Source organism: Homalodisca vitripennis, chromosome 3 (assembly GCF_021130785.1).
Source record: "Homalodisca vitripennis isolate AUS2020 chromosome 3, UT_GWSS_2.1, whole genome shotgun sequence".
Classification (NCBI taxonomy): domain Eukaryota; kingdom Metazoa; phylum Arthropoda; class Insecta; order Hemiptera; family Cicadellidae; genus Homalodisca; species Homalodisca vitripennis.
The window spans coordinates 90,179,443-90,192,575 of record NC_060209.1 but is presented as its reverse complement, the minus strand read 5'-3'; positions in this window follow the sequence as shown (position 1 = coordinate 90,192,575).

The window sequence follows — 13,133 nt, the reverse complement described above, 5'->3', positions numbered from 1 at the left end:
GGCTGCTGTGGTTGCATTTACCAGGAGGCGACAGATGGAGGGCATTGGTACCTTTATATTTAAAGGCTCTTCCATTGAACTGGTCTGAGGTCAAGTACCTGGGCGTGATCCTAGATAGGGTTCTAAAATGGGGACCTCATCTAGAAAGTGTCATTGCCAGGGGGAAATGGTCTCTAATGCAATGCAGACGTGTGATAGGTGGGCCCTGGGGACTGAAGCCGAGGCTCTTGTACTGGCTTTATGTTTCCTTGGTCAACCTGCACTAACGTATGGAGCTGTCGTCTGTTGGCTAAAAACCAAGGAGGCCAAGATGGTGGTAGCTCGCCTGATGGGTATCCAAAGGATGGCCAGCCTTGCTATCACTTGGGTTTTTCCTATGCGCCAGGCGCGGCTCTGGACTGTTGTCTTAACCTCGCCCCATGGACATTGTGATTCGGCATATGGCCAGGAGGAGTGTCTACTGTCTTCAGCAGATGACCGGGCTGCAGCGGTGGGGACCTTTAGAATTAGCACTCTGATACAGGAGGATGCTCTGCACATGATCTCTGATCAGATGCCACAAAAGGTTTCCTTTGACAAACCCTTTAGGATTGTTGTACCCTCTAGGGATGATTGGTCAGAGGGAAAGAAACCTCTTCCACCAGCGGAGCTCGAATGGTTCACAGACGGCTCTAAAACAAAAAGCGGCACAGGCGCTGGATTTCTGGGAGTGAGACCATGCAGGGAGCTGGTGGTCCCTAAGGGTCCGTATCCGACAGTTTTTCAAGCGGAGGTCGCAGCTATTATTGAATGTGCTCGTGATCAAATCCAAACTGGTTTGGGATTGCTATCAGGCCATTTCCTCCCTTGCCAGAATCAACAATATGACCGTTTGTTGGGTTCCTGATCATGAGGGGATTCTCGGGAACGAAAGAACTGATGCCCTGGCCAACCGGGGCTCAGCGACAATTATGACGGGCCCTCAACCGTTCTGCGGTGTTCCAAGGTGTAAATCCTCTAGGGTTGTCTCGAAATGGATTCGCGCGGAGGATGAGAGAAGGTGGAGATTGCATCCGGGCTTGAGAATGAGTAGAATGGTATTACAGTCACCTTCCTCCAGGGTGGCTTCGGACCTTCTCTCATTAAATAGATAAATGTCTTCTCAGGTAATTGGTCTTATTACGGGGAATGGTCACCTGAGGAACCTTCACAGAAGGATCCGCTCTGTAGAAGGTGTAATGAGCAGGAGGAAACTGCTGAGCACCTGCTCTTTGATTGCCCCGCAATAGCAAGGGAGCGGTATGCAATCTTTGGTAGTTTGGACAGGGGTGGTGAATTTTCCCAGGAGGACCTGATAGGATGTTTTCAGCTGTTTGTGGAACTGCTGAAATTGTAGACTGGTGGGCCTCATAGTGTGTTTCCGGGGTGTGCAAAAAGCCCTTGAGGCTTGTGCATGGCAGTAAGCCGCCCCAAGGAAAAATAATAATAATAATGTTACTTTAATTATAGTGTGTCTGTAAAATTTACTTGTTTTTTTTGTTCAACCACAAACTATTCAAATTACTGCGCTGAAATTGGACATGGAGATTCTCGAGGTCCCTGGAATGAATACATGCATATTCTTATTTCTAAAATCCCTCTAGACTACATCGTACTGGTCTTTAAAGTAGCAACATAATCCTTATAAAGTTTTAAAATATTAAGTAAAAGAGCATTTCTAATGTTATCAACTGTTCTGTGTAAACATTGTTTATTATTTTAAATTTGTTTACATTTATAGTGAGTGAAGATATTTTTAACGTCGTTTTAGATTTCAGCGATTAAGTAAGTACTAATCTATTTTACAAAATATCCCAAAACATAAGATGGTCAGAATTTGACACCGAAAACTCCCTTTGAAGCAGTCGGCAAGAACTATGCTAGATGTAGATTCGCTGGACTTTTCTTTTGAATAATGTACTAATTCAAGCTCGAAATTTTCTAAAAACACTAACAATGTTTTCAGCTAAAAAGAAAACAAACGCGTAGTGACATTGTTAACGTACTTTTATCTGTGCATTTTAATCAAATATTAAGAATTAGATCTAAAAGATAATGTTGCTATCTAATAAAGTAAATTAGAATAGCCATAAATATAAACTTGTAACGTATTTTCTTGATTGTGGTAACAAGGCAAACACAACATTGGCGTCGGAAATAAAATTTACTCAAACCAGTAGTGGTCATATACGTGCAACGCCTACTGAATTGCGTGCAAAGGAGCGGGTAACTGCTAGAAGTACAGATACACGAGACAATGTTGTCTGACATTTACTTTATATTTAAACACTGTTCTTAAACCTAAAGTATTTGTCTTTTTACAAAAGTGGGGTTATCAGAGCTGTGTATGTAAATATTTTTTTTTTGATCGGAAAAAAGGCAAAATCAGCAATGGGAGAAAGCACTAATATCAAAGTAAATTAAAATGACCATTAATAAACCAGTTTTAAAATTATTTTATTGATCTTGGGAAGAAGGGAAATTCAACATTATCGTCGAAAATATAATTCACACGAACCACAGTCTTCACATACGTTTGCACCTTAGGTTGTAGAAAAGCTTCTGTGTAGAAGTATTGGTTTTCACACGGGCATTTATATGTGGCATGCTCTCGAGTGGGCAAATCATTTAGTTTGTTTGTGTAAAGATTGGCTAGGAGAAAATATTGTAGAATCCATTGTGTTAAGGGATTGATGTTGTAATTAGTAATATTATCATATGAATCATAGATGATAACTATCTATACAGAATAAATTATATTAATGAGAAAATATTAATGATATTTTGCAATTTGAGCAATATTTTGTAATTTTTATATTCCGTCACCGTTTACAGCGCTCCATGCTTCTTTTACACATACACCACATTCGCACATACTAATAAGATTTATATGGCAAAACAACGTTGGCCGGGTTAGCTAGTTTCTTTATAAAATCGATCATAATTCATGAATTGCCAAATTGTCAAACCCGTTTCTTCTCTGTCATCTTTAAAGTGGTTCATGATTTTCGAGATAAAGTCTTCTTTAGTTTTTTTAATAACCTGTCAATTAACTTAGTTGAATTTAAAACTGGATTTATTATGTGAGTAGGGCCTATGTATTTAATATCAGGATAAAAGCCAAAATGTTAGTACAAATTAGGTTATTGTTAAAACTTCAGACACCTTTTTATTAATTCTGAATGTTTCACTATGATGCAATCTCTTTCAATTTTGATAATAACTTCTCATCGTAATGTTTCTAAAAACGAACACAATTACGTTATATAATTGAAGGGCTCGCGTAAAATAGTACCAAGCATCATTTTACAAGTATTGAGATATTCAGTATTTAAAAATGGACAAAATCCATAAATCCTATTTTTAAAATAATTACCAATTTTAGGTTACATAGTTAGAATATGCATATGTTTGTTGTATCACTTGAAGAAAATACACTAACATATTTTAAATTCACATTTAGATGGCTCAAATCACAAAAATTGATGATTGTTAGTTTATTTTTCCAAAGAAAAGCACTAAAATTTTAAGTACTAGTATTGTAGAAAAATATAATAGTGAAAATGCAATTCCTTATTATAAGTGTTAAACAGCAAACGTACTAGTTAAAACAAAACGTATTACTAAAGCTACTGGCTTTTAAAGCTCCTTTTACGAGGGAAAACAAACACAGGAGCAATATTTCATTCAATGTCAATGTCTTCCTTTTCTTCCTAACAATCATTGTGGTTTTCATGATAGATAGACTGAATATACTCGAGAAGAGTTTTAAAATCTTTTGGTTCTGTTTTGTTTATTTTGTTTGGCTAATTGCGTTTCAGGTGGATGATGAGAATAGAAAACCACCCTTTCTTCTGCAGATGCAAAGTTAGAAATTCTCCATTCATGTTTTGCTTAACTTTCATTACATTGGTGTCTTTGCTATCATTCTCGAGTTACCAATTATTATTGCTTGCGTTTTGTTTTCATTTAGTTTCAGTCCTTGCAGTATTGCCCAAAAGTTAATGACTTCAATATTCAAGTTGAGTAGTGACACAAAAGTTCGTTTGGTAAACAGTAGAAGTGCAAATCGTATAAGTGAGAATAAAAGGGGCTCAAGTACAGAGCCTTGTGGAACCTCCCGTGTAACATGTTACCAGTCTGACATTTTATTCCCCTCCTTGAAACGTTGCTAAGGTAAGACTCGACTCAATTAACATAACTATCGGAGAAACCACACTTCTTTAATTTGATAAGGAGGAGGGGGTGGTATACTATAATAGGCAGTGTGATTGGTAAGGTATCCTTCAGAAAGCGTAGAAGTATCACTAACCGGTTTGCTAGTCAACCTCGAAAACGCGGCAAACACGTCGACCTCACTCAAAGGAACAAACGAGAACCGGTTAGCAGTCCTTAGCTCGGCGACATAATCGCGAGCTGCAGATTCATCTATTGGTAAATTTACAAAATAGTCATTGATTACATTGAGGTCGAAGGAAACAGGTGTATGGACATTAGATTTGTTAGGTCTGTTCCATAGCGACCTCAAGGACTGCCGCTAAGGCAGAGTTCTATGGTAAAACCTAACTTTGGCATTTCTGATTTGATACCGCGTACGATTCCTAAGGCGTTTGTATACAGCCCACTCTTGTGAAGACTTTTACTTTTTGAAATCATTTATACAAGGGGCGGGAGCTTTAGAGATTTCCTTTGTGACAATAGGTGTATGTTTATCAAATAAACTGATAAGAAAAGAGAAAGTTAATAACCATGTCATTCGCGTTATTGGCAGCTGTAACTTTATGTGAAGGCAAAGCAGCAACATCAGTGAGAAGAGCAACATGATTTAAGTCCCTGCATTTCCGGTGTTTAATGAATTTTGGCATACATTGTGGAGTTCGGAGTTTATAAGCGATATATAAACAAATAGATCACGCTTTGAAAATTCAGGAACAGAAAGTTGTCCGTGGTGCGCCGCATGGGCCGGTTAGGAGACAGCCATGATTGCCAGCCAATTGTCAATTGTGGTGAGTAACTTGAAATGGAAGTAGAATCAAATTACAAGTTTGAAATATTGTAGTAAAGTACGTTTTCGTAAAGTAACATATACAATTAAATCAGAGCTCAGGTCTCCCATGACTGTATCGAGCCATAAGATTGATAAGCGTATGCTCAAATTCTACAAGGTACTCTATATTTGGGAGTTTATAACAAACACCTACAAGAATATGGCTTCCGTTCACACTATCATCTAGAAACATATACTCTGGATGTCCCTTCCTAGTAGTGTCGGCTAGGAATATGATAGAAGTAAAAAGGTGAGACTGGCGTAAACAGCGGCTCCACCGGCGTGCTATAGGTTAGCGCTAGTATAATGCCAAGCAATACTTATCTCGAATTGTAAATAAAAGGTTTCACTCCCGTTAGAAAGTCTGATCGCTATCTGTGTCAACCATTTGTATAGATGATTTGTCAGAATCATATAAATAATGAGAATATTCAATTTTTTAAAACCGTGTCTGTATTTGACATTTCCCTCCAAAATATTCGATGAAAACAGCTGAGGAAATACAATGCAACTGATATAACGCTTACTCTAGTGGAACTTATTGAAAACTAATCAGTGCAGCTTTTAGTCTATTAGATAATCTTACAGATTGAGTTGACTGTCCAGTTAAGCCAAAATGATGGTTGTCACTATTTTCCCCCAAGCCCTTATATTGATCATAACTGATCTGGAATATTGAATTATATGATCGCTAGTACACGCCAGTGGTAAAATTTCAAGTAAACCCTTCCTTTGTTGGTACATCATTTTTAATACAACAAAAGAGTTTGAAGCGGACAGATAACAGAAGCTTTTGAATTATAAAGCTCTTTGCGTATTTTTAATCAATCGGCTATGATAAATATGTATGAAATATACGGCCAGCTGGACAGATCGTGTGACGCGGAGGCTGGTGGTGAGGGGTAGCAGCCCAGGATTTCTTATAGTCTGACTTGGGATAAGGTAAATATTCAAGCTTTGTACGAAACCAACTGTGATGTTCGTGGCCGGTGGTAATAAAACTGGGTAATAAAATTACACCAATTAAGGAAAACTATTGGACTACATCTTGGTCGGGAGGACGCGGGTTTCACGGACCGTGGGTAAAACTGGACTGGGAGAGAACACTCGCTGCTGGAACGGTAAGGAACGTTGGCGGGGAGAAGTGGCGTGACCTCAGTAGCCAATAGGATTTATTTCAAAAAGTATGGTCTCTATGACGTCACATACATGTAACCGCCAACGGCCAGATTGACAATCAACATTCCTATCTTAACAAATATATTTTAGATAGCTGACTATTTATATTGGATTCAGATATGTACACCACATTTCCTCCCTTCCAAAGTTGAAAAACACTGCAAAATAACACACTACATAGTTTAACAAAAAAAAAAAACATTGTTGAAATTCAATTAACACATTAATACAGTAACATCAATAAATTTTCCTTAAACTACAATAAAGCAAAATGGTATGAACGCTTTGGTTATCACAACTAAGACAAATAAAACAACATAATGAAACCAACTAAAATAGAACAAAACAATATAATTTACAAGTTCAGCCTATCCACGGGATTTCTAACCCGCACAGGATAGCGTCTATCATTGTTGTTGTTTGGGAACAGCTGGCGCGGCATGACAGCTGCCGTCGCAGCCGGTGACGTGTTGCCACGATCAGCTGTTTGTTTACCGTTAGAACGGCACGACACTGAGAGGGGAGGGGAGCGAGCCACACGGCCGCTCGGCGGAGAGTGGGGACTCACCGCTATTGGCTCTCGCCCCACCACCGGCGTCATTACCGGGGGGAAGAGGAACTGTCATCGAAAGCGTCAGCTGATTCTACCTGTTTGTTTACATCAGCTGGCTCTCCCTGCACGGCTACAATCTGATCAATATGCCGTCTGAACACAATGCCAGACGTCAATTCAACTTCGTATATAACATTGCTGATCTGCTTAATTACCGTAGCACTAACCCATTTGTCGCGGGTGCGATAGTCCCTAACAATTACATTTTGACCAGGATAAAATAGTCTAACTTTAGTTCCAGAGAAATACTCCTTTTGCTTGTCTTGTCTTTTACTAACTGTCATTGACTGGTTAGGCCTTAATAAATCTAACCTAGTCCTTAATTGCCTATTAAACATCAACTTTGCTGGGGTCTCATTGGTGGTAGCATGAACAGCATTTCGATAATCAAACAATATTCTACTTTAAGCTATATTTACATCTTTCTTATCACGTAAAGCACATTTGATCTTATTCTTAGCATATTTGACAGAGTTCTCTGCCAAACCGTTACTCATTGGATGGTATGGAGGACTCAAAGTATGTCTGATACCATTGTTTGACATAAAATTATGAAATTCAAATGAGGAAAATGGTGGACCATTGTCACTGTGGACAGTCTCTGGTAGGCCAAACCTACTAAACAAATCTCTTAAATGATTTATGGCTACATTGGCTGAAGTGGAAGCTACAGGAAACACTTCCAGCCACTTGCTGTGCGCATCAACAATTAGTAGATACATTTTTCCATTAATCGGACCTAAATAATCCATGTGAAGCCTTTGCCATGGACTTGAGGGATAATGCCACGTATGCAGCTGACACTTGCTAGGGTTATTCCTCTCCATTAAACAGGAAAAACAATTATTTTCCAAGGACACAATTTGATCATCAATATTAGGCCACCAAACATAACTACGAGCTATCGATTTCATTTTGACTATACCCATGTGGGATGAGTGAAGCTCGTCCAGCACATATTTTCTCATTTTGCTAGGCACGACAACTTTGTAACCCCAAACCAATATATTATTTACTATAGAAAACTCCTCCCTCCTTGCAAAATATGGCAACAACTCCTTGTCATCCCCAGGGATGCTATTGGGCCACCCGTGCCTTACATAACCAATAACTTTGCATAAAACTGGATCTTCTAGCGTTTCTGCTTGTACATTTTCAAAAGTTAAAGGCACAGAGCTTTCCAAAAGACAATGCAAATAACTGCCCTTCCAGTGGTCATCGTCGCTCACTTCCGGCTCTTTCATTGTCAATGGTAGCCTGCTGAACGCTTCGGCATTACCGTGATCAGCTGATTTTATATATTCTATATTAAACTTGTACCCTGACAAAAATAAACTATATCGCTGCAACCTGCTGGCGCTAAACACTGACAAACCCTTATGAGGACCATATATTGATAGAAGCGGTTTGTGGTCCGTACATAAAGTAAATTCCCTACCATACAGATATTGGTTAAATTTCTTCACGTCCCAGACAATTGCTAGAGCCTCTCGATCGATCTGGGAGTAGTTCTTTTCAGCATTAGTTAGCGTTCTAGACTGGTATGCTAATGGTTTTTCAATACCTTCTGGTGTGACAACACTCAGGACCGCACCTAGTCCAAAAGAATTCGCGTCTACCGCCAGCTTCAACGGAAGTTTGCCGTCAAAGTGCGCTAAGATAGTCTCATTACTTAGCAGTTCTTTTACTCTATCAAATGCCTGAACACATTGCCTGTTAAAATCAAATGGAACGTCTTTCTTTAATAAATTGTACAATGGGCTTAAAATGCTTGACAAATTTGGAAGAAATTTAGAATAATAGTTAATTAGCCCAATTAGCGATTTAATTTCTGTGACATTCTTTGGGATAGGTGCGTTCTTGATTGCTTCTACTTTCTTGGGATCGGTGTGCAAACCGTGTTTGTCAATGACAAACCCCAAATACTCTACTTGGTCAGCAAAGAAAGTACATTTACTCTTTTTGACAATTAAGCCTTTCTCATTCAACCTCTTACACACTTCTCTTAACTTCTCATAATGAGCCTTATCATTTTCAGCGGTTATTAGAATATCATCTAAAAATACTGCAATTTGATCTATACCCTGGAGAGTCTGCTCTATTTTCTTTTGTAAAATAGCACTTGCTGAAGTTATGCCAAAAGGGACACGGGAATAACAAAATAAACCTTTGTGTGTACTTATGGTACACAGTTTCTGAGACTCTGGATCTAACTCTAATTGGGTATATGCTTGACACAAATCGATCTTACTAAACTTCTCGCCCTTTCGCAGGTTTGCAAACAACTCATCTATTCTTGGTAACGAAAATTTTTCTACTTCTAAACAAGGGTTCAAGGTTACTTTAAAATCACCGCAAATCCTGACTGAACCACATTTCTTTAATACAGGAACTATGGGCGTACCCCAATCTGAGCTACTTACAGGTATTAACACTTTCTCATCTACTAGCCTAGCTAGTTCGTTTTCAACCTTGGCTTTCAGGGAAGAAGGTATTGGCCTAGGTTTGAAATATTTAGGAACCGTGTTTTCTTTTACTGATAACTTTACAGGCTCGCCTTTAAAACAACCTATCTCGTCACTGAATACCTTAGGAAATTCTTTGAACAACTTGTTCTTAAATTCAAGACAACTATCGGCATCGGTTTTACTTATCTCAAATAACCTGTCATTATTTTTAAACGAAATTTCAACCCCTAGAGCACTTAACCATTCCCTACCTATAAGTGGATGAGCACCAGACTTGACGACATACAAGTCCATTACTTTGTTTACTTTGTTATAATTAACTTCAACTTCAATCTTGCCTACAGGTGTGATAGGTTGATCGGTATAAGAGCTGAGTGTCAACTCACTAGGTTCTAATTTACACATCTGGAAATGAGAATTGTAATATTCCTCACTGCAAACACTCACAGAAGCCCCTGTATCAACCTCAAACGTTAAGCTTTTACCATTAACAATTAAATCAAGCAGAATTGGGTCTACCCTGTCAGTCACCTTTTCATTCATCCTAAATAAATTGGCTACATCATCCACAAATTGCTCAGTGTCCCCTGACACCTGATTACTGTCATCAACACCTTCTAGGTAGTTATGTTTGCGATAATTTTTGGAATTCCCAGTGCTTTTACTATCTCTAAAATTAGCCTTATCTCTATTTACATTTGTACCTTGCCGACCAGCTAACTTAGAACGACACACTTTTGCTATGTGGTTTTGTTTACCACAGAAATAACACTTCACACCTAATAACCTGCACTGTGAACGGAAATGCCCTGTGAGGCCACAACATAAACATTGCGCACTGCCACTGCCACCTGGCGGGGATCGCCGCTGCCATCCAGCAGGCCCAGATGACGTGCCGCCGCTGACCTTGGCTGTCCCCCCTGCTCCCCTCCAGGCCGCTCCAGCGTTGTCGCTCCGTGTTGTCTGGGAATGCGGTGCGCCATTGCCGAATCTCCCCCTCCTGGCCACCACGCTGCTCAACTGATGGATCCGCTCGGGTCTTCCGACTGATAGAGCTACCGCCGATTTTTCTGCTTACTCCATTGAAAGCACTATTTTGGTCGCTTGCTCGAACGTTAACGAGGCTTCCGATAAAAGTTTTTGTTTGGCACTTTCACTTCTGATGCCACTCACCAGTCTGTCTCTCAAGTAATCATTTAGCGACGCGCCAAAGTCACAATGGGTTGTCATTTTTTTCAAATTTGCAATATACTCGGCAACCGACTCGCCTTCCAACTGTACTCGCTTACTAAAACGATATCGCTCCGCGATGAAGCTAGGAGTCGGGAATAAATGTTTTTGCACAAGTTGCACCAGTTCATTAAATGTCTTTTCCGACGGTTTATTAGGAGTGCACAGGTCTCTCAACAAACTATACGTTTTTACTCCTATCACAGTTAAAAGCGTACTGACCTTTTTACCCGCGTCAATGCTATTACAGTCCACATACAGCTCAAAACGTTCGATATATGACGCCCAGGTTTCAACTGACCCGTCATATTCCCCGATAACGCCTATTTGCGCCATTATATTAGTTACAGGAAACGGTAATTCGTCAAATTGTACTTGCCACATCAACTAGTAGCTAAAATAATTTGGTTGCACACTACACTTCCTCCCACACTAGGTGGTTTGAAACTAAAGAAAATTCGTACTGTTAATCTCCGTGATGTTCACTCGCCATTTTGTGATGTTCACTCGATCAAAACTGTCCTCGTGTTGTTCGCGCACGTGGTGTTCACTGTTGATGTCCAGCGGCGATGTACACTCGGAATTTCGCACTAATTTCCACAAATCCTCGTCGTCATTTGTGATGTTCGTGGCCGGTGGTAATAAAACTGGGTAATAAAATTACACCAATTAAGGAAAACTATTGGACTACATCTTGGTCGGGAGGACGCGGGTTTCACGGACCGTGGGTAAAACTGGACTGGGAGAGAACACTCGCTGCTGGAACGGTAAGGAACGTTGGCGGGGAGAAGTGGCGTGATCTCAGTAGCCAATAGGATTTATTTCAAAAAGTATGGTCTCATATGACGTCACATACATGTAACCGCCAACGGCCAGATTGACAATCAACATTCCTATCTTAACAAATATATTTTAGATAGCTGACTATTTATATTGGATTCAGATATATACACCACACCAACCAACCAACCCAACAAAGTATTTTCATCACATGTGTTGACAAGTCTCTGAAAATATTATATGATTGTACAATTATATACTCTGTTAACTTTCTTCATTTTGTGTTTTCGCGTTGCCAACATACTTACTCACCGACCATTCTGGTTTGTATAGTCTTTCAGGTTAAAAACATGATAAAAGAATAACAAATAATTCAATCTTTTAAAATTCCCAATTTTTATTTTCACGCACTCTCACGTTGTGGTGCCAACCATAACATAAAAAACGTGAGGTCTTCATTTCCGTCACCTGCCACATAGCACCAATTTCAAATCTCGTATACTTTGTTCTATTAAAAACTTATAAATCCAGCGGACTTTGGTTCAAAGACATTTTCCTACAGTTGGATGTCAATTAATTGATTTTAATTGTACTTTCATTCATACCATAAAAATATAAGCAGTGTCAGTGGGATATGAGGAATATGACAATTAATGCATGCAATATAGAATACATAGTTTATAATAGTTATGAAAAATTGAATCATTGTGGCGATGTGAATTACGCTAAGAGCAGTGTAATTATCCACTCTGAAAGAATGTAAATTATGATTAATTTTATTACCTTATTTATATGAACTGATACTAATCGAAACACCTTCAGCCAATCAAAAACGAGTTACCTTTACTATCACTCTTTTTACTAGTACTCAATAATTGGTCTCCATATCGGAATGAGAAAAAAATAATCATAACCAGATAACCACGTTATGTGAGTTACCAAGGCCTGCCAGCGAAATTTCCATAAACAAAATTTAAAAGTTTTAAATAAAAAAAATTATATATTTAATGAGAGAAACGGATCTTGCGTTCAGGAAAGCGAAGTAGTGTACCATAACTCTCGTGAATGCATAGTAATTAAATTTTGTCACAGATTTTTAATATGGACTTTCCACTCTATATTCTTGATTCATTTATGTATACTATATTGCTGCTACTGTTAAACAAGCTTATCGTATAGACTTTGACCGCGGTATGATTAGCTAACTAATTAAGCACAATAGGACATGCTTTTACATAAATGAAATATTGTAGAGGTCCTTTTCAGTTAATTCACTAACACCACCGTTGTTGGGTTTCCATTTATTCAACACCACTAACAATATTAAATACAGTCACGTAAATGTCCAACGCACATTGATGTATTAATTCCAGTTTTTGTAACTGATTTTATGGACCTGAATTTAGGTACTATCTCGAGAGATGTTCTTCTTTTTTCACCAAAAGTGTCCTCCTCGGTAGACTAATGGTTATAGTCTCGCCTCTCTAACCGAGAGATCACGGGTTCAAATCCCGGGGAGGTCCAAAAATGTAATAATAACAAAAACCAGTGCACTTCGAAGTCGGCATAGCTGACTGAGGCTTAAATGATAAAAAAAGTGCAAGGTGTCAGAGATCAAGGCCGCTACTGTCTGCTTTCCCGACCTCAAATCACGTCCCACTCCCAGATCGTTATGTGATATTGGAGAAGTTGGGTTCCGTCTTCTCACCTGTATAACCTTTATACATTAATTCAACTACATTAGTGGTGGCGAATTACTGGAAAAGAGCCATTAAAACCTTAAAGATGTTTTGTGCCC